Source organism: Podarcis liolepis (genome assembly GCF_965112155.1).
Source record: "Podarcis liolepis genome assembly, chromosome: 12".
Classification (NCBI taxonomy): Eukaryota; Metazoa; Chordata; class Lepidosauria; order Squamata; family Lacertidae; genus Podarcis; species Podarcis liolepis.
Window position 1 is genome coordinate 19,808,592 of NC_139563.1, and position 22,409 is coordinate 19,831,000.

At 43.2% G+C, this 22,409-nt stretch overlaps 1 protein-coding gene and 1 long non-coding RNA gene across 2 annotated transcripts in view; one reads left to right on the forward strand and one right to left on the reverse strand.

Moving 5' to 3' along the window:
- LOC310689509 (uncharacterized protein) overlaps positions 1–22,409 on the forward strand; it is a 209,398-nt gene that overhangs the window by 56,214 nt on the left and 130,775 nt on the right. The window lies entirely within an intron of this gene.
- The window catches only part of LOC310689588, a 40,424-nt gene that overhangs the window by 6,764 nt on the left and 11,251 nt on the right, over positions 1–22,409 (reverse strand). The window contains exon 2 of the long non-coding RNA XR_014517532.1: positions 1,127–1,256. This is a non-coding gene — a long non-coding RNA (uncharacterized lncRNA). The remainder of the gene's footprint in view (positions 1–1,126; positions 1,257–22,409) is intronic.

A 22,409-nucleotide genomic window follows, 5' to 3' on the forward strand; every position in this document is an offset into this window, starting at 1 on the left:
GAAAGATTAGGACTCATGGGTTGGTGGAGTGTGTGAACTTAACAGTGCTTCGTTGATCTTTCAGTTGCTGTTTTGTTATTAATACAGCTTTATAGATGAATGCCGTATTGATTTGTTAATCATATAATATGACTTTTGCTTTAATTGTGATATTTCAGCTGATTTTTTTAGTTGCCGCTTGTTAACAGTGTTTCATATATTGCAATTGTTTCCCTGATGGCTTGTTAATTGTTCTATAAGATTTATGCAGTATTTGTGATGTTCTGTTACGTTCTATCACTGTATTTATTTTTGTAAACTGCTTTGGGATTCATTGGAATGAAAAGCGGCATAGAATCAGAGAATCGCCCAGTTGGAAGGGACCATGAGGGTCATCTAGTCCAACCCACCCCCTGCGACGCAGGAATCTTTTTGCCCAACGTGGGGCTCAAACCCACAAGCCTGAGATGACTGAGCTCTCTCTCTCCACAGAAATGCATTAAATCAAAATCAAGGAGACCTTTTCATTCCTACCCAACAGTTCAGTTATTCTGTGATCCTCAATTTCATTGATAGCTTTCAACATCTTCTTCATATTCACTTTCACCACGCCACTCAGATTTTTTTTTAAAAAAACACAACAACACAAACCCTTTTCTTAAAGTTGCCAGACTTTTCTGTAAAATTCGGATTAGAAAGCAGCCACTCCCAATGTTCCAAATGCTTCATAACTTTTACTGATGTGGCAGAAGTGTTTCCTTCTGTCATGCGGTATCCATGTTCACAACAAAACCGAGCAGGAAGTCACCTAGGGGCATAGGAGCCAACTCCTAGGGGCCGAGGGGTCTTCACCCCACACATAAAATATTTGAGGGGCCCGCGAGTAAGGAGGTCAAGGTATGAGGTATACAAGATTAAGCACAGAGTGGGGAAAGACAAGTTCATCTGCCTCTCTCATAATACCAGAATACTTAGGAAACTGAGCACTGGGGAATTCAGGAAAGACCAAAAGAAGTATTTCTTCACACATGGATTTTTATTTTTTTTACTACCAGATGTAGGGATGGCTGCCAGCCTGTTTTGAAGGGGGATTAGGCAAATGCCTGCTTAACGGACAAGACTATCAGTGGCTAGTAGTCCTAAGGACTGTATTTTACCTCCAGTATCTGTGGAAGTCTGCCTCTGAATGCCGTTTCCTGGGTACCACAAGTAGAAGAGAGCTGTTGCGTTCATGGGTTGCATGAACTTGGGGCTTCCCTCAGGCTCCTGGGCTGGATCTAGACACATCAAAAAAACATTTCAGGAAAACATGTTGTAAACCTCATAATAGGAAATCATGTTGCTGATAGACAGGACTCCACAGCACCATCTGTTGTCACAGGTTATAATGCACTTAAAACGCTTTTTCTTTACTAATGTAGCTGAGTCCCTGGTTGGCCACTGTGAGAACAGAGTGCTAGGCTAAAACGGGCCTTTGATCTGACCCAGTAGGGGTCTCCTTATGGCTGATGATTGGTTTCTGTAATATTTCTCAAAAAATAGGTGTTTCTTTTCCAAACAAGTTCCTTTGTAGCAGAACAGTCTGAGGGGGCAGAGCTTGTTTTCTATACCATAGTCTTACTTTGCTTGGAGGAGCTGCAAAAATGACTTATGTGTTTGTTAAAGGTTTAGTCAGAAGAGGAAAGAGTAACAAGGCACTGGCAGGGCTCGTAGATACTTTCTCCCTCTTTCCTTAAAATGACTTTTCCAGGGAAATCTAGAGCGAAAGAACAACTGTGAGCCATCCCTGATCTCTGGAAATTGATCGGTGTTCTGTTTTTATTAAAAGCAGTGCCACCTTCCACCTGCCTTGTAACCAGAGAGCACCACTCCGGCACTTCTTGTTCCCGTAGATTCCTCTCTCCTCCTGGACGTGCCAGGAATTTGGCTTTCGATGGGAGCCAGCATGGGTTAGATGTGGGAAATGGAAGAACTTTTGCAGCTGCTCCTCCTGAGTCAGGGAACAAAGTTTGAAGTGAGTTGAGTCAGTTAGCTGAATTTCATTTCTGAAGAATGAAAACAGAACAAAAAGAAAAGAGGGGAAAGAAGGAGGGGGCGGGGAATCACAAAGCAGATTTCCAGAGGCTGGTTTGTGGACAAAATTGCAGATCACTCGCAGATCAGAAATTGTCATTGAGTCAGATTCTTACAAAGGCCACTTCATTCTGCAGTAAGAGAGAACTAAGCTCTCCCCTGCATTTTTGAGCCTTATTTTGTCACACACAGAGACAAAATTCAAGGGGGCTGTACTGGAATATATGAGATCAGGCCAGAGTCAGCTTCTAAAAATTGCTTGCTTTTAAATCTGAAATAATTTTACAGTACTTTCACATGCCATTAGCTTAAATTGATTCCATATCTGATGAACCTGTTTCTGTGCGAGTGTGCCCACTGGGGGGCAAAATAATGTTTTGTGGATACAGCATATGTCAGGAAAAACTTATTAGGTGTTTAGCAAGGGACTAAATTAAAGCAAAGTCATTTAATTTGCAGCAAGGGCTGTAATTAAGTGTGTGCCTGCTTGGAAGTTTCAAAGGGGGTAGAGGTTTATCCCATGCCACACTGCATCAGGGGTCTGCATCTTTGAACATCTATTGAGGTCTGGGCATCCTGGAAGAGTCCGTCAGCAAAACCTGGCATGCAGATGCAGCCATTGCTGCCTGCTCCCTCTCTCCAGGCAATGAGCGTTGTCTCTCCACACACAAAAACACCGAATCCCTTGGGAAGATCCCTCCCCCTTGTGAGACCTTCCCTGGTACCACAGATTTCAAAGGCGGTATGGTGGGCAGTTGGGACTAAATGGGCCTCTGGCCTGATCTTGCAGGGCTCTTCTGATCTCGTATCTCTTCTAATCTCAGAGTGCTGACAGGCGGAGTTCACAACAACCCTGTGAGGTAGGTTAAGCCGACCCAAGGTTACTCAGTGAGCTTCATGGAAGAAAGGGGGACTTTAACCCAATTTGAGCCCACTTAAAATAAATAAATATTTCACACGCATACCAATTATACAAAATCATATTCATTCATATAAAATAAACAGAGCAGCAACTTACAAACACCACACTTCAAGCAGATATCCTTATACTTCCCACTTACTTAGATAACCAGCAATATGGGTCCTTTCTTAGTCTCTCTCCTGCACTACACTGACTCTGAAAGATTGTCAAACAAAATTGTAATGACTTTTTGAGAAAGTGACTTGAGGGTTGCATCCGAAACAGACAACGACAACACAATAATTCTTCCAGGGTACAGGTACTAGGCCAGCAGCTAGATGACAGAGCACAAGAGTGTAACGCCCTCCAGATATTATCTGTATCAGAAGAAAACTATGAGCCCTGGTCTCCTCCCAGTTCCTCATTATGACTCAGCAACTACTCCACTGAGTCATCATAGTTATACTGAACCCCAAGCCAATATCTGAGGAGAAGCAGAACTCTAGGATCCGTTCCAGAATTTCATTATTTTATTACAATATTTATTATTATTAGTCTCTGTCTCTCTTTCGCTCAGGTGTCTTCATAAGTAACGTGGATTTTCTTGATCTGAAACAAGACTAAGATTCCCAGTTTAGAACACACACACACACACACACACACACACACACACACACACACAAAAAAACACACACTTTAACTCTTCAACAGTTTTATTCAAGCAAACATGTGAAACACTTTCAAGGCTTTGGGAAACTGGCCCTCACGAATACATTTCAGAACAATGTATTAACTCTTGACTAGTTGTAATTATACCCTTTCTGTCTGTTTACAACATTAGCAGCATACTATTATCCAGGGCAACAAAGCACATAACTAGCTTACATAGAAATAGCTATAGTAGAACTTTATGCTATACTCTAAGAGTCTCATTCTCTTCCAATAAATGCTGAGATTGAAAGACTCAGCAGTGGAGAACCTATTCTACTCTGCATACAGAAGGTCCCAGGTCATATACACTGGAATCTCCTGGCAGGGCTGGGAAAGACTCGTCTGAAATCAGAGAGAGCCATGGCCAGTCAGTATAGACCAGTGGTGGCCAAACTTGGCCCTCCAGTTGTTTTTGGACTACAACTCCCATCATCCCTAGCTAACAGGACCAGTGGTCAGGGATGATGGGAACTGTAGTGCCAAACAGCTTGAGGGCCAAGTTTGGCCACCACTGGTATAGACAGTACAGAGATAGGTAGAACAATGGTCTGACTCCTTATAAGGCAGCTTCCAATGTCCCTAACTTGTGAGTGACACCAGAATTATACCTGAAGTTCATTGCGGACAAGCATCTACTGGGAATATTTTGAGTATCTGCTTTCCAGGCAGAGCACTGGAGTACATAGTTTCAAGGAGCACCTCTGACCCTTAAGAAGTCACTGGGTCGGACTTGGTGGTACTTAGGTCCCCCTGAAATCACTGTGAAAAGCACGCTGATTCATTGGGAACCAAGCGTGATTAACATAAACTAGGCCCAATCCTTTGGCAATTACAACTGCCTGATAGCTCAGTTGGTAAAGAATGAGACTCTTCATCACGGGGTTGTAGGTTTGAGCCCCATGTTGGTTCCTGCAATGCAGGAGGATGACCCTGGTGGTCCCTTCCAACTCTTTTATTCTATGTGTATAGGATTGAGCTGTCAGAGCCTAGCGCAACAACAAATGGGCTTGACTCTGTGTTGGATTGCAATCTATGACTTCAGGCCTACCATCTTTTTAGAGAGCATTTTGCAAGAAGGTGAAATTAACATGTGCAAACTATCGGCCTGCGTTCCCAGGAGACTGCCAACGTCTTATTATCAAGAAATGTTTTTGTATAGTTCCTTCCAGCTAGCTCCAACCTAGACAAAGTACCCCTGTCTTGCCATCGCTTGTGCTGAGTAGTGGCAAAACGTTTCTCCCACAGAGTACTGCAGCATTGTCAATAAAAGTGAATGGCGCTCACTCTTCATAATTTAAGAACCTACAAGCAATTTATCTCTTTTAGGCAGCCAGAGAGGGAGGGGGAATCTTTCTCTTACTCGTATTCTTACATAGAAACACGGGAAGCTGCCTTACGCGGAGTCCATCTATCTCAGTATTGTCTCTACTAACTGAAGTAACTCTCCAGAGCTTCAGGCAAGGAATCTTCCCTAGTCCTCCCTGAAGATGTTGGGGAATGAACCTGGGTCCTTCTGAATGCAAAGCAGGTGTTCTACCATTGAGTTACATTCATTCCTTTACAGTTAAAGAACATCTAATGTAATGAATGCTATCCAAGTGCTTTGCTAATATCTGGGTACCTTTGTGCAGATATTAGCAGTCTAAGAAACAACTCCTCTTTTTCCACCTTGCTGGAATTTAGAGAATATGCTTCCTGGCCTTTCATCCTGTGCTACAGGAGCAGGCACAGAGAATCATATAATTATAGATTTGGAAGGGACCCTGAGGATCATTTAGTCCAACCCTCTGCCATGGAGAAATATGCAACTGACCAAACAGGGATCATACCTGAATCCTTGGTGCTATCAGCACAGTGTTCTAACCAACTGAGCTACCCTGCTCCATCTCACTGCAGCTACCGTGACCTCAAAGTTCCAGCTGACGTGGAACTTTTAGGGGGCCTTGCTCCTTCCTGATTTTTTGGGGGGGACCTGCCCCCACTCCCCCTACCTGGCGCCCCTGTGCAGGTGGGGTAGCATGAGGAGGGGAGAGAAAGGGGATGGGATTGCACAGCATTAGAAACAACCTTTAGTTTCATGTTGGTGTGAAAGGAGAAGTGGGTATTCCCAAGTCAAACTGGCGTGAATGGAGATCCAATCCCTGTCTCTGATGCCCATGAAATATTGCTCTCTGCAGCATATTTTAGAGAGCCAACATCATTTCACCCTGTCATAGAATGAATGGCTATTAATATGCATCGATTGATCACTTAGCAGTAATTGCATCTGCTTCATTACTTGGGGAGGTAAATGTTCCTGTTCGAAACTTTTACTTAGAACTGGCTGTTGGGGGTAAAAACCTGCAAGCAGGTAGCTCAGGCAATAAAAATTTGGATAGCTGCAGAGTCTGCAGTGACTTTCTCAGTGGGATTTGGGAAACCATTTCTCCCCGTTGATATGGAAGAAATATGGAAGCCAATTTGCCTCAATAGCTGAATAATAAAATCTCTTTCGCACAGACATTTCACTACGCTGCAGTTTGTGTGGGGTATGAATACCAGAAGCATGGTGGGTGAGGCCAGTTGCTTGGCTGTTTTCCACCTGGGTGCTGACTTCTTTCCCAGCCCAGTGAGGACCGGATGGGTAAAATCCAACCAACTGGCCCCACCGCCATTGTCCTGGCGCTTGAACACACACCGCAGTGTTGTTGGATTTCACAACAGGGAAGAGCTTAGAAACAGGTGTGAACAAGGCTTAACTCATTCCTGCTTTACTTGATGTTCACCTGTGGTTTATTCTGCACCCCAGGGGGGTTCAGAAATGCCTCAGTTTGGTCTAATAGCTTTGGCTGTTTCAGTCAAAACTATTCAGACCATCAAGGGGGGGGGGCATTATGAAATTGCTCTTTTTCTCCCCCTAAAGAGAAATAGATCTTGAGCTTTCCCAGAAGAATGGAACAAGGCAGTAATTTTGAAAGTAATACCAGCTCTCCCCACCCCCACACTGCCCCACTTCCACCCATGCTCATGCCCTGTACGCTATAGACTTCTTTGAATTAGTTTTTCTTCTTTCAGACACCGTTATGCTTCAACAGTCTTTGTGCACCTTTTTTGCATGAATACCAAAAATACAGTTTCTGAAACAGGATGCTGTCTCGTACAAACCTGGACCACTGTCTGCACTGACTGGGATTTCCAGGTTTTCAGACATGTGTCTTTCCCAACACTACCTGGGGAAGCCAGGGATGGGACATGAGTTTGGGTTTGGGGGTTTTGTTTGTTTGCATGCAGTGCATGTGCTCTTCCACTGAGTCCCGATGACCCAGCAGCACATGAAGCTGATAGGATGCAAAGTGCAAGCCATAGATGTGCAAGTCAGGTGGCTTTTAAGTTTTCGCTTCTAGAGATGAATTCAAACGTTGAACAGAGTTTGCATGAAGAGTACAAATCAGGTGTTATTACTAGTGTTCTTTCACCATCTCCACTGCACCCTCTCTTTGCTGCCCAGCAGAACTCTTCTGGGTGATATCTTCAGATATCTATTGAGCTAGATATCTAAAGGACTAGCCGCCTGAGAAACAGTTTCTATTCAAATGCGATTTTGGTTTTAAACGCAGTGTAAGGTAGTCTCTATGGGAGTTTATTGTATTAATTATGGGATATCAGAGTTTTTAGGGGGCTAACCAGGCTGGGATAGCTGGGATAGCAGGCTTGTTGGTTTCTGAATGTCTGGTGTAGATTTTCAATTTCGTTGTTCTATATGGGACAATGACAATAAAGATTATCGCATCGTGTCGTAAAGAGCTGTCACATGCAGGATGGAGCAAGCTTGTTTTCTCCTGCTCTGGAGGTTAGGACCTGAATCAGTGGATTCAAGTTACAAGAACGGAGATCCCGACTAAACATCAGGAAGAACTTTCTGAGAGTAAGAGCTGTTCAACAGTGGAACTGTCTCCCTTGGAAGGTGATGGGCTCTCCTTCCTTGGAGGTTTTTAAGCAGAGGTTGGATGGCCCTCTGTCGTGGATTATTGAGTTGAGATTCCTGCATTGCAAGGGGTTGGACAATATGATTCTCGGGCCCCTTCCAAAGCTCTATGATACTGTGATTCTATGATACCAGGCAGCTTCCGGTTCATGGAGGGCTGGCAGACGAGTTCAGAAAATAAACCCAGTTATTTCTGACTTTTCCAGAAACAGCCTGGTTTATTTCAACTCGAGGCAAGTGGGGGCAAGCTCATCCATCTCTAGCCTGAGTTCCACTGCTGTGGTGCTAATGCCTTTTTCTAAAAGGTTCAACAAGAATCTATAACATTTCTCTGCTTGTGAAATTTAATAAAGAAGGCAATTATATTGTTTGCCATCAGTAGTTGGCCCATTTATGGCCGAACTCAGCAGAAATATATCCAGCTCCCAGTGAGAGCCAAGCACCTTGCGAAGCACATAGGATACTTTTTTTTACTTTAAAAGCTGAGTGTAGCTTTATGGAAATTTCTAATTAGGAAAGAGCCATTTATTGGACACACGCTGAAAAATATACTTACTTCTTTTTTTTTTCTTGAAGGGCTGAAGTACATGATAAGTTCCCGACCCTGTCCTATACATTTCGTATTTTATCTATAACTTTCAACAAAGGCATATTTCTGTAGTTTTGCTTGAGTGTGTAAATGAACACATTGGGATCAGTTTACCTGTGGGATCACCTCAACCCACTCAACCACTTTGGTGTGTGAAACCGGTGCTATTATAGGCGACAGATAATATTCATTCCACACATCGGGGGGGGGGGACTGATTTTTTTGGTGTGACAGCACCTAAACTTTGGAACTCCCTGCCTATTGACACCAAGCAGGTGGCCTAACTTTACACCTTTCACTTGCTTGAAACATTTGTGTTAAGACAAGCTCTCCGGACAAATACCGTACTTTTTCCTCTCCAGAAATTAAGGGGAAATGTGTGTGCGTCCTATAAAGCGAATGCAGGCTGCACGGCTAAGCCCAAAGCCAGAACAGGGAGACGGAGCGCTGCCCCTCTTGCCGCCTTTGCGCTGCTCCCTGACCTGGTCTTTGAGGCTGGCGGTGGGAGAAAGCAGTGCTTCCCCCCACCGCCAGCCCCACAAGCTCAGCGGGCAGCGGATCTTTGAGGCTGGCTTCCCCCCACTGCCAGCCCCAAAGAGCAGGTCAAAAGGAACCTGAAGCCTCCGGAGCTCAGAGGGAACTACTGCTGAGCTCCAGAGGCTTCGGGTTGCCTTCACTGAAGCCTGGAGAGCGAGAGGAGTCAGTGCGCACCGACCCCTCTCGCTCTCCAGGCTTCCAAGGTAGCCAGCCTCCCGCTGCGTTCTGGAGGCTTTGGGTGAATGCACCTTGAACGGGGGGAGGGGGAGAACAAGAAAAAAAAAATCCTGTTCTCCCCCTCCTATGGTCCGGTGCGTCCTATGGTCCGGTGCGTCCTATAGAGCGAAAAATACGGTAGATGTTGATGTGTTTTAATCTCTTTTTAGTTCGCTGTTATTTTTATTACCTTTTAAATGCTTCTAATTACTTGTTTTTAGTGATAATTTTAATATTTCTTATGAGCCATTTAGAAGTTTTAATGCAATATGGATAAATGTTGCAAGTCTATTTTGCCGAGGCTATTCTAGAATACCACCAAGAGCACGTTTTTCAACAATGTGACACCTGAAAACTTCTTCTTCTAGTCAACTTTTTCTTGGCATTTTTCAGGGACAACAGCTGGCGTCTTAGTCCTCCTACCTCCTGCAAAGGGATCTGTGGCTGTAATTTCAAAAGCTTCGAAATGTGGAGGTTGGATGGCACCGTCATGACCTTTACCTTCAAAGCAGAAGACTATCCATTCTGTTTATTTTTCCTGATCCCAGAGATTTCCCTGTTCCATATGCTTATCCCTTAATAGGCCATTCATGTATAGAACTGGTCCTTGCCGCATTTGTTCTTGGCCTTGATATTTTCGGCATTTGCCTTTTCTAATCCCTCACAAATCTTCTATCCTCTAATCAGTAGGCAAATGGGCATCAACAAAGTTGTACAGTAAATACATCCTTAGGCAATCATAAGCCGTTGGTTATGTAGGATGCAAAAAGAAGACGTTGGCTTGTCCCCCCTTTCCCCCCCTGTTTTTCCTTTAATGTCTACAAATTCCTTTGAAAAGTCCTGGGCCTGCAGGAATCACAGCAGATTGCACTGTTCCAAAGCAGCCTTGATAATCAGAAGTCTTTCCAATTCTTAGAGCAGTTTAGAGTTGTTGGAAGAATTAGCAAAATGTGAAAGATTCTCCGGCCTTAGAATATGTTGAATAAATACCTGCCAGGACTGTTTGAACTATAGTAGACCTGCACAATTTGTGATCTGCAAAGCCTACTGAAGGATACAGTAAGTTGATACCTTCCTCATTCGCCTGTATCTTTTCTCAAAAAGTGGGGGAAAGCCCAGGGCTCAGTGGTTATGCTTTGCTTGTCCCCAAGTTCAGTCTTTGGCAGCTATTAATGAAGTGGATGGGACGCGGGTGGCGCTGTGGGTTAAACCACAGAGCCTAGGACTTGCCGATCAGAAGGTCAGCGGTTCAAATCCCTGCGATGGGGTGAGCTCCCGTTGCTCGGTCCCAGCTGCTGCCAACATAGCAATTCGAAAGCACGTCAAAGTGCAAGTAGATAAAGTGAGGAAAGTCTTCTGGGCTGAGACCCTGGACAGCCACAGTCATACCTGCCCCAGAAAAAAACAGGACATCCCATTTTGGTTGCTGTGCTCTCACCCCCAAAAGTACTTTTTTGGGAGAGTGAGGCGTGGGTCACATGACTCACCCAGGAGTACATCCCGGAAGAAGCGCGTTACAGTTTTGGGTTTCCAAAAGTTGGACAGCATGCACTGCCAGCCTGTGTAGACCAGCATAGGTGAGATAGGCTGGAATCAAGACCCTGACTGCACAGGACCATAGGCAGGGGGCTATTACCCATGAGGTTTCAAGCAGTTACCATGTGTTTCATAGTCATGTGCTTGGCCCAACCCTGAATGCGATGGAGACACTTCATACCTTTGCAGACCAGTGACTCCATAGCAATACCAAGAGCACACATGCAAGCTTGGAGCAAAAAGGCTTATTTGTTGAAGGCAAAACCTAGATCCATTGAATTCAATGGGAACTTTGCTGTTGATCTTAATAAGATATAGATTGCATTTGAAGCTGTTTTTATAGTTGTATTTCCCAACTTATATAGCTTATAGCATCTGCTCAATACTGGTTCATTTAAAGTGTTTTTAAGAGCTGTATCCAGTGTTAATCATGCTCAGAACAGATCCATTTGAATTAATGGGCATGATTAACCAGCTGGAAGCTTGAGTTCTTCTGGGGCTGTCCTTACAATACTGCAAATAAATACCTAAGCCAGCACAAAATGCCTGTCAGGCACAGACTTATATGATACCTGGTGGTAAGAGTCAGCATGGCACAGTGGTTAGAGCGTTGGACTAGGACCTTGGAGACCAGAGTTCAAATCCCCCCTCAGCCATGAAGTTCGCCTTGGACCAGTCACCCATCTATCAGTCTACCTTACAGGGTTGTTGTGAGAGTAAAACAGAGAGCGGGGCAAACCACATATGTCACATTGAGCTCCTTGGAGGAAAGGTGGGATAGAAATGTAATAATAAAAAACTTATGTCCATTAATTTCAGTGGGTCTACCCTGAGTAGAACTTAGCTAGATACAAGCCATAGTCTGTACTTATACTTTGCTTATTAGTCATGTAACTTATTGTCATTATTAATCATTATTATCAGGACTAATTGTGGGCCTAATAAGGGGTAATTATCCCCAACTTTAAAGAGTGAAGAGACAAAGTTAACTTAACTAGGAGAATATAAAACTAAATAATGAGACAAAATCTTTTACTACAAGAATTCAAAGCAAAGGATTTTATTCTTTTTTAAATGTCTACCTAGTTATAGTTCAAGGGACGCGGGTGGCGCTGTCGTCTAAACCACTGAGCCTTGCGCTTGCCGATCAGAAGGTTGGCGGTTCGCGACAGAGTGAGCTCCTGTTGCTCGGTCCCAGCTCCTGCCAACCTAGCAGTTCGAAAGCACGTCAAAGTGCAAGTAGATAAATAGATACCGCTTCAACGGTAAGATAAACGGCGTTTCTGTGTGCTGCTCTGGTTTGCCAGAAGCGGCTTAGTCATGCTGGCCACATGACTGAGAAGCTGTCTGCGGACAAACACCAGCTCCCTTGGCCAGTAAAGCGAGATGAGCGTCGCAACCCCAGAGTCGTCAGGGATACCTTTACCTTTACCTTTATTTATAGTTCTTTTTTGGGGGAGGGGGGGACCTCTGGTATTATCCTCTGCAAACAAGAAAAGTGGCAAAGTATTAAGATTGCATTGCTATTAGTCAGCAGTTTTTAGAAGTTCTGGAGCTGTATGACATAAATATACATTTCCTCCTCACAGGTTTTCATTTTTGTGTGGAAATTGATATGCCATCTTCAGAGTTCTACAATTTCACTTCTCCTTGTTATCCTCATTGTGAAATCATCCTGTCTGAATATGTAACTATTTTGGTTAGGAAAAGAAGAACTCTGAAACAAAAATGTCATTTCTATACACTGACTTCAAAGAGCTGTGTTAATTAAGAAGGTGGGAATGGTAAGATTTTAAAGGCTGATGGGAAGGTGACTGGGCAAGGAGCACTCTCTCACACAGGATAGTGTGGAACGATGGTAAAATATTTCATTTCTGACCTTCCCCAGCAAAACCAGAGGTAGCTTCCTGTGTTGAGAAACATTTCTGCCTGATACCCCAGAAAGCCACTGCTGGTCAGAGGAGACAGTACTGAGCTCAATGGAGCAGTGGTCTGACTTGGTAAATAGAGCATTAAAATTAATACTACAAATAATAAGTATATAGAGCCCTACTCCGCCTTTTTCCAATTTGGATATAGATGAGTTTATACTCTTGGCAGTACTGATCCAGAGTTTTCAACTCAGCTTACCAATGGCTCTTATTTAGTGATCCAAATCAAAGTTGATAAAACCCTCACATATATTTCTTTTGAACAGCAGATTTTCTTCAAAGACAGTATTTTAAAGAGATAAGCAGCTACTACATTCCTTTGTCTCTTACAAAGGGGGCTCTTAAAAATACTTCCATACATTTCGTGTCCTTGGGATTCTCCAGATGAATACCTGGATTAACCTGATGATTTTATTATTTTTTAAAAAACTAAAGTGGAATGCTTTGATTACAGATGTTCATGTTGTGGTTTAAAAGGAAATGATTCCTAAAAAAGGAAAGCATTGTATCAGTCTTTGGTTTGCTTTTGATTATGGCATATTTTTGTGACTTCTAGGTAATTTTATTGCCCTGTTTAAGCAACTTCTGCCATTGTCAGGGTTGACCATATATATTGCACTTTCTATTGCCTACAATCATGAACAGTTTATAATCTACCATTATCCCCGAAGATGTTCTTGAAATGAGATGTTTCATCTCAGTGTTCCTACTTGAGCTGCATTTCCCAAACAAACAAATTAGCAGGCCTGTGGTATTGTTTTCAGGGTTTACAGGCTATTTGCATAGAAAGCTTTGTTTCTGGAAGAACCGCTTAAAACTTAATATTCCTGCGAGCTACAGAAATATTGTTTGGGGGTTGATGCTTGGTGGAATGTATTTTGCATTATGGTAGGAAAGAAGCCTAAATAGGTTTCAGTCTCTAGCAAAATATTAATGACACCATTGCGTAGAATGACTGCAGTGTAAAATTAATCCCATTCTTACTATAAGTGACATTGTTTAAAAATCATAGGGAAGTCTTTTCTAGGAGAAGAGAAGGGAAACTGTCAGGTAAAAAAGGTAAAGGTAAAGGACCCCTGACAGCAGTGGCGAAGCTGCATGCTCTGCTACCGGGGGAGGAGAACAGGTGGGGGCGTGACGGGTCCCTGCGGGGGCGTGGTGCCCGGCGCACGTGGGGGTGTACAGCGCGTATCTGGTGGGGGGCCGCCACGATGGCACCCTGCCAGAATAATGGTGCCAGGGACTGTCTGCTCCCTCCGCACTCCCGTTCCTGACAGATAACTCCAGTCGCGAACAACTCTGGGGTTGCAGCGCTCATCCCGCTTTACTGGCCAAGGGAGCCAACGTTTGTCCGCAGACAGTTTTTCCAGGTCATGTGGCCAACATGACCTCCGGCAAACCAGAGCAGCGCACGTAAATGCTGTTTACCTTCCCGCCGGAGCGGTACCTATTTATCTACTTGCACTTTGACGTGCTTTCGAACTGCTAGGTTGGCAGGAGCTGGGACCGAGCAATGGGAGCTCACCCCGTCACAGGGATTCGAACCGTTGACCTTCCGATTGGCAAGCCCAAGAGGCTCAGTAGTTTACACCACAGCACCACCCAAATAATTTGCAGAAAAGGCAGAAGATCCAAAAGAATGAGGTCCTACCAATGGCATTCAATTTCTCTTTAATCCAAAATGACTCTGATTTTAACCCATACTTTCAAATGGCTTTAACTTTTTTGGGGGGAGAGGACCTTTCACGTGAACGATAACCATGATGATGAGTCAACCAGGAACAATTCTGGGCCTTTTATATATGTTGGTCTCAGTTCTGCATCTGAACTCTTCACTGAAACGTGAGCTTCATGGGAAAGCTCAAGTCAGCCATGAGGCCTTAATTATTTCTATGCAAATTACCTGGAAACCTTGAATAACGTGGCCTGAAAAGCCAGCCTAGGAATATCCAAGGGGAAAATATGAAAAATGAAAGAACAAGCTAAAGAACCAAAAGTTACTGATTAACTTTAACTTACCAACTCTCATGACGGATGCTGAATGTGGATAGCCACCACAGTGATCATATAACCGTTGATCTGGCTATACATTGAGGAGAACTGCACAATTATTTACTTCCTAGGATTTCTGACTGGATGTAGTTGTGGGGTAGAAATTCAACTGACAACATGGGAACCCTACAAATGACCGCCGGGGTGGGTTGGGGAGCATCTAATGAGGTGGAATGTTGAAGGTTTTAGGATAGAAGAAAGGAAGTACTTTTTACCCACACCATTTTGTTAAAATATGGAGTTTATTACTGTGATATGTGGTGATGGCCACCAGCTCTGATGGCCTTAAGAGGGATTAGATAAATTGGTGGAGAATAAGGCTCTCAGTTGCAATGACTAATGCCCACTACCTGCTGTAGTAAATTGGAAACATATTATGATACAGCCATCAGAACACGAGAATAAGCTGTAGCTTTGACCCAAATTACGTGTTACAGGGAAACACATAGGGGCCAATGATCCACATTCTCCTCCATATCTCCCTGGTGACGTATCATTGAAAGAATGTCCCGTGTGATGTCACTTTGCTAGCATTTTCCTGGCAGGAAGTGAAGAAACATAAGTGTAAATTATTCTCCCTAGCTTTTTATGATATCTGCTCTTGTCGTTGGTTTACTGCCAACCAATTCTGTTCCAGTGATTTATTGTTTCACTTGTTTTCTGATTTCAACATGTTTGTTGCTTTAAAAATCCCGCGAGCTGCCCCTGACAGCCCTTGACTGAAGGACAGGATGGAAAGAGTTTAATTAATTAATTACATTATGCCACAATGTGCCAGGGAGACGCAGAGAGAAACACGGGTTGGTGGTGGCCATACATGTCCCCAGAACGTGGAGTGTTGGCAACAGTGCCAAGTAAAGAACCCAAATTTTCTGCTACATCATATAGAGCAGGGGCCCTTTTTCATATTTGGGGGCACATTTGCAAACCAGAGAAGCTGTCTTGGCCACCACACATTCCCAGCAACCAAGCACACATTACAACCTTTTCTATTGGCTATGGCAGAATCTTTCTTTCAACAGAATCTTTCAACTTCAGCAAGGGAAGGGTGTGTTTTGGGTGCTGGAGGAGATCTCTTAGTGTCTCTGAAGGTTTCTAATAATAATTCTGGCTGGGTTTCCCCACTCTAGTAGAGCAGAAGGCTCCTGGTTCAATCCCTAGCATCTCCAGGTAACCCCGTCTGAAATCCTGCAGAACCACTGCCATTCAATGTCACCAGCAATAATAACAATATGTATAATGATAACAATAATGGTGATAATTTTGCATCTCTGCAGCACGGAGCACCTCATAGAAGTTATAAGAAAGAAAGAGGAATGTTTCCACCTTTGTTTAGTGCCAAGCACTCTCCAGCTCCCAGCCAGCATGCCCAATGGTCAGGGATGACATGACACTAAGGAGGTTAGAGTGTTGTATTAGGGTCTGGAGACCGGAGTTCAAATCCTCACTTAGCCATGAAGCTCACTGGGTGACCTTGGGCTGGTTTCTCTCTCTCTCTCTCCCCCCCCCCCCAATCTCACTGGATTTTTGTTGAGTATAAATGATAAGGGGGAGAACCCATGTACCTTAAGCTCCTGGGATAAAAGGGCAGAGCATAAAAGCAACAAATAAATTGTAGTTCAGCAGCAGTTGATATATGAAGTTCTCTCTCTGTGTGTGTGTGTGTTTTCCCCTTGCTGCCTCCTTCTTTTCCCTGTCTCTCCACCTTCACACGCCCTGTCCTTTTGAAGATGCTACATTTGGTGCTCAGCAACCAAATGCTCCATGGTGGGATTTTTGTCCTTTGTACTCTGATGCGTACTCTGGAAAGAGTTACATCTCTTGATCTGCCCAGTTTTGCCTCTGGCCCCACCCACCACTGACACACGACCCCCAGAAGGCAGAAGACTGCTCTATGGAGTAGGAGATAACACACACCTGGAACAGATTCATGTCAGAGGCTGGTGTAATTGATGCAGTCCTTCATAAAATACAGTCGGGAACAGAGATTAGCCTTCTAATCCCATTCTGAATTCTGACTCTCTGGCTCTCTTCTTTCAGAGTCCTGATATTCCAGGATCTTGGACCATTTATTGTAGATGTCTGCTGGCTTCTGCCCGAGAATGAAAACAATTTGTTCTGACGGAGGATAATCCCTTTGGAGGGTGCACCACCAGCTGGCCGTGTCGAGGGCCAAGGTGCATCGTTCCTAGAAGCAGGATGTGGTCATGTGCCAAAGTCAGCAGAAACAAACAAATAACCATGTCATACCCTCCATCCAAAGTCTAGTCTTCCCACCATGCCCAAACAGAAATAAAAACAGGATGCGGGAGCCACATCTAAATCAAGCGTTTAGTGCAAACATTTGCACACCTTGGAATGATATTTGAGTATTTTAAGGGAAGAACACACTGGGAAACATCTCATGGACATCTGGGGACATTTTGTGGCATCTGTTTTGCAAGCCGGGAAGAATAAATCCTACACTTAAAAGCATTGGGATCGTTTGTGCCATACGGCTGATGACAGTGAATTTCTCTCTCACTCACTCTCTTTGATATGGTGAATCCACAGTCAAATATCTAGCAGGGTTTGTCTCAGTCATCTTTAAGATGAACTCCCCACATTGAGACAATATTCTCTTTCAGTGGAGGTCAGCAGGGCATGGCTTCTTGAACGTCGTACTCCTTCAGCCATTTACAAAAAAAGGAGGCCAAATAAACAACAATAATAAGGATTTTCTGCATCCAACCTGCTTTACTCTGGTGCAGGCAAGTTAATACAGTCTGAAGGTAATTTTTAGACACCTTTGCCAGGTGTCAGCTTTGAGGAAGTTGATAGCACACTCTCAAGATCAAACGTAAGATAGCTGGAAGGGATTGTGTGATTACTGGTGCTTCCAGACTGCTGCAATTTTTTTTGTGGGATTCAGTCACCTCACAACAAAATCAGGTTGTGCAACGATAGCTGACTGGGAGGTCTTGCACAACAAACCCACTTCCCCCAAAGATTAGACGTTTTTCAATAAAGAAAGTGACAGGAAAATGCAGTGGAAAGTGTAGGATGATGTTTGCTTTGAAGTAATGTTTAAATTCCCCACAAACAAAGTATAATACATGCTCATTTAATAGTCGATGTTGTCTAATCTCCCTGAAAACAAATTGGAGTGAATGGTCAAGAATCAGGTCTTGGGCAACTATGTCAATTTTGGTTTCTCTCAGTTTTTCATTTTTAAATCTTAAATTCAGTTCTCCATATTTTACACATCAGTTTTAGCATTTATTTTTTTAAAAAGTCCTCATGAAAATTTATTTATTGCATTTATACCCCACCTTTTCCTCAAGATGTTCAAGGTGTCGTACATCGTTCTCCTTCTCATTTTATCCTCACAGTAAGCCTGTTTACACCAACCCCCTCCCTCCAAAGATAGCCGACAGCAATGGATCATTTGGGGAAGAACATTTTTGAAACTTCAAGGTTGCTTGCAAACTTAACACCATTGCAACACATTCTTTTGTGCTTTCCAAGTAGTTGATTAGCTAAAATCAAAGTGGGGGAACCATTGTTTTGCAGCAACTAAAACTGCTTGTTTGATGTATATCTACTGTCTTCAGAAAGGGCTATGCACAGTGACTCCCCATCCACACGCATTGCAGCATCTTTTAAAGCCTCTTAGCAGCACGGAAGAATTCACCCCTCCCAAGTTGGGAGTGTTTACCTTGAAGCTGACTGAATTCACCTTTAGCCGATCCCAGCAGATGGTTTTGCATTAAACATCTTGCTTGCTTGAGAAACTTCCCTCCCTTGCGTACTGATCCAGCAACACACCACACCTTTTCTGCAATGTGCACAACTCCAGATAAGAATTGTGAGTGGCGATTCATGAATTGCGTAAGTTCAGAGTTCAGCTTGGCCCAGCTCCCTGAGTCAGGCCAGATTTGGGGTTATTAAAGAAAACATGCCAAACCACAGCATTACCTTATTCCCACCTGCAATCATAAATATATCCCAAGTTTCTTTAAAGTTTTGAGTTCACCAAAAGGTTTAGGCGGCTCAGTGAACATTTTCACTGGAGAAGTCCCATTAAAACAAATGGAATTGCAGTAAATGTCAGCTAGTCAATGGAATCATTCCTTTGTAAAATTTGGCCAGAGTTCAAAGTCAAATTCTAGTCAACTGGGTTCACGCAGTTCAGAGGTGCAATAAAGCTCAACTTGCAGTGTAGAAGTAGGACCACCCTGAATTCATTTCTGTCCAAAAGGCAGAAGAGCTCCCAAAATCTGTGGCTTCCCTGTGTGTGGTGAATGTGTGAACTGCAGTTTGCGGTCTTCTCCGTGAAGAACCTTCTGGACTGACTCCACCCACCCAACCTGAACCATTGCATCTGGGTAGGAAGGAGGAAAAAGGGCTTCTTTTCCCAGCTGAATGTTGCTTGAGCAACAAGGCCAATGTGAGTGTTGTTGGTTTCTCTCACTTGTGTCTGTGGCCCTGCCTTCTGGTTTGCTCTCTAATCTGGGTTGGTCTTCAGTTCTGACTCCCACTTCCAGTCTCCCAACTCACTCCAGACCAGTCTTTGGAATGAACCAGGCCTTTTTTCAGTTGGAACATTCCAGAATACATTCCGGCACCTGTCAGGTGGGCGTCATTGCCATTATAAGACAACAAGGGTGGCATTCATGGTGAGTTCTGGCATCTTTTTTTAATGTAGAAAAATAGCACTGGAATGAACTGATTCAATTCAGCTAATTCACCAAATTGATTAAAAAAAATCTCTGAATTACACCTGAAAGTAGTTCTTATAATTTCTGGGTGAACCAAATCTTTTGTGATGGAACTTTGGGAAATTTTAAATTGAATTCCGTTTTAATTTTAATTCAATAATTTATATTTATACTTTATACAATAATTAATACTTCTGTGATTGTGGCCTTTGCATCTGCCATTTTCACCTTACTGAAAAACAATGTTAAAGGTTACAGATCATGATTGTTGAGAAAAATAGATTAAAAAATTGTTCACATTACACTGAAGCTTTGATGCTTCCTTAGTATTCTTAAATATATTTTATACTTTAGCAGAGCAGCTTGTAAACGTAGGAAGGTGGGTGTGTTTGTGTGAAATACCATGTAAATGAGTTAGGAAGGTGGGTGTGTTTGTGTGAAATACCATGTAAATGAGTTGTGAATTGAGCTGGAATGGAATTACCGTATTTTTTGCACCACAACACTCACTTTTTTCCTCTTAGAAAGTAAGGGGAAATGTCTGTGCGTGTTATGGAGGAAATGCCTACGGGTGGCATGCCTACGGATTTTCCTCCTCTAAAAACTACGTGCGTGTTATGGTCGGGTGCGTGTTATAGAGCGAAAAATACGGTAGTTCCAATTTGGAAAGGATGAACTGGAATGGATTGCTTTTTAAAATGCTCTTTCCCAGCACTGCTCCATAACCTGCCCTGATCATGCTTTTCTTTGGAAAACCTTGTGCTTGGGGTTATGTGAGGGGCTGGCATGCAGGTTAAGACCTGTGATGCCTCAGTCCCATGTAACAGCTATCACTTGATGCTGCAGCGATCACTTGGCAAGTCTACGTGTGAGAGCCATCTCAAAGCAGTCCACAGAGATCTTGTATCAGTTCACACATCAAAAACTAGATGATATGCAAGGCAAGCCATTGGCATAGAGCTGCTTGTCCTATGGATTCTGCAGTTTTTAACACACTGGCCAAACAGTTTCATTTTGTGGTTTATGGATGTGAGGCAAATATGGTTTTGCCAGATCTGGGCAGCAAGTTGCTATACAGGAAAAGCTGCCTTAAATAGCCAGCTCACTGCAATTGCTTTTAAGGCGGCTGCCATATGGCTATGTTTGTTTGTTTGCTTTGGAAGATTAGGCTTAGTAATTTCTTTCAGTAATTTTCTTTATATAAGTGAATTGTTTGTGATCTTATACATCTGCTGAAAATATTTGGCATGTGGTGTCCCTTCCTACTCGACTTCCAACGAAAATAGAAATGGGAGCAGAAATTGCCAATGTTTGCTTATTCATCTCATGTCCAGAACAGGAATCAATCCAATGACTATGATCAGTATTTACTGTTGTTGTTGTTGTTGTTGTTGTTGTTGTTGTTGTTGTTGTTGTTGTTGCTGTTGCTGCTGCTGCTGCTGCTGCTGCTTTCAGTCCACAATTGATATACAATTGTTTACACACACACACACACACACACACACACACACACACACACCCCTTTTGCACTGTTTCCTTTAAGTTGAAATGAATTGGGTAGAATAACATAATGACAACATAATTTATGTGCTTAAGTGCATTACGTAAGTTACATCATTTCACCACAGTGGACAGCAAGCAGAATAATGTGAGTTTGGGCAGAAGATGAATTGCAGCGGAATGGAAACCACGCTGCACACAATGGAGTGGAAATGATGCCTTCCTACATCCCTACACTCAGGTAGAGCGGACACTTACGCATTGTCAAAGAAACAGGTCATAGATTTGCATAAAACTCACATGTGCCAATTTATAGGTATAGTTGCATACTTCGATATAATTACTGCAATTTAAATAGACATATATTTCATCTCAGCATGGTGGGGAACACTGTGGTCTTGCAGACAAATGTGTGAACAGCTGTTTAACCAGGTCCTGTTGATGGGCAACTTCAAAGCCCCTGCTCTCTCTTCTTACGGGTTTGCCATCTTTAAACCAGAACTGGACATTTCAAAAATAATAAATTGTTGTTATTATTATTTCAAAAAGAAGGCTGCTTCACATACTTGCACTAGGGTGCTGCTTGTGGGCTTCCCATAGGCATCTGGCTGGCCACTGTGAGAACAGGAGGCTGGACGAGATGGGGCTGGATGTTCTTCTGTAGAACATGTGGCTGTCCTACACTCAAGATACAACTGATTCAAACACCTGAGCTTTAGTAAACCCCATTCTAAATCTGGACATTCTTCCAAATCATGCATGTACATATGGCTGGAGGAAAAACATTTGAATTACAAAATATTGCAAAGAGATGGACAGACATTATTTGAAATGGCACGAGATATAATGTACCCATTATAATGTACGCAATGGAGTAAATGGATAAATATCTCACTTCCTGCATATTTGTCTTGGTTTGTATGCACAATATTTATTGAAGGTAGTTGGGGCGAGAGGGCAAGTTTTACTCACAATAGAAACACTGAAGTTAGGTCCACTAATTCCAATGGGTCTGTTCTGAGCAAATCTTATTTGAAGACTGCCAGTGATTGGAGAAACCCAGCAATCACAGCTTTTCCTTCAACCCTGCTCAAATGGATGGAACCTGCAAGAAGGAAACTATTAACTAGCATAGCAGGGGACCTTGGCTGAAAGAGACTGACCACTGAGTAAACAATTACAGAAGGATCTTGGCCATCAGAAGGGCATTGCTGGTTGCAAAGTACTATATAAAGTGGTGTGGGCCACCAAACTTTTAAAATTCTTCTTCGAGAGGATGGTGGAAAAGGTATGGCCCTGTAGTTCTGAAGGACCCCTGTTTGGAAGCAACCTTGGTCATCAGAGAAATGCAAGAACCATTCTAGCCAGGTGACACACTGTTATGTGCAGGTGGACAAAGATAGAAGTTATGATTTCCTTTACATTATTTCTTGGGGTTGAGTAGTAGTAGTAGTAGTTGTTGTTGTTTATTAACCACCACCTGTGTGGGACCCAGGTGGCCAGGGCCTCCCCTGCTGTCCCACAGTGTCTGGTGCTGGGGAAATGCGCCAATCCTTTTCCTGGTGCGCCATCTGTTCTCCTCACCTCGCCATCCCTGCATGCAAGACATCTGCTTTGTAACCTGATACAGCTCAATAGAAACGACATTGCTTCTGTTTCATCTTTTCCTTGAGTGCTAACCTAACAAAGGAAAGGCCACATATTTTTTTTATTTTCTGTT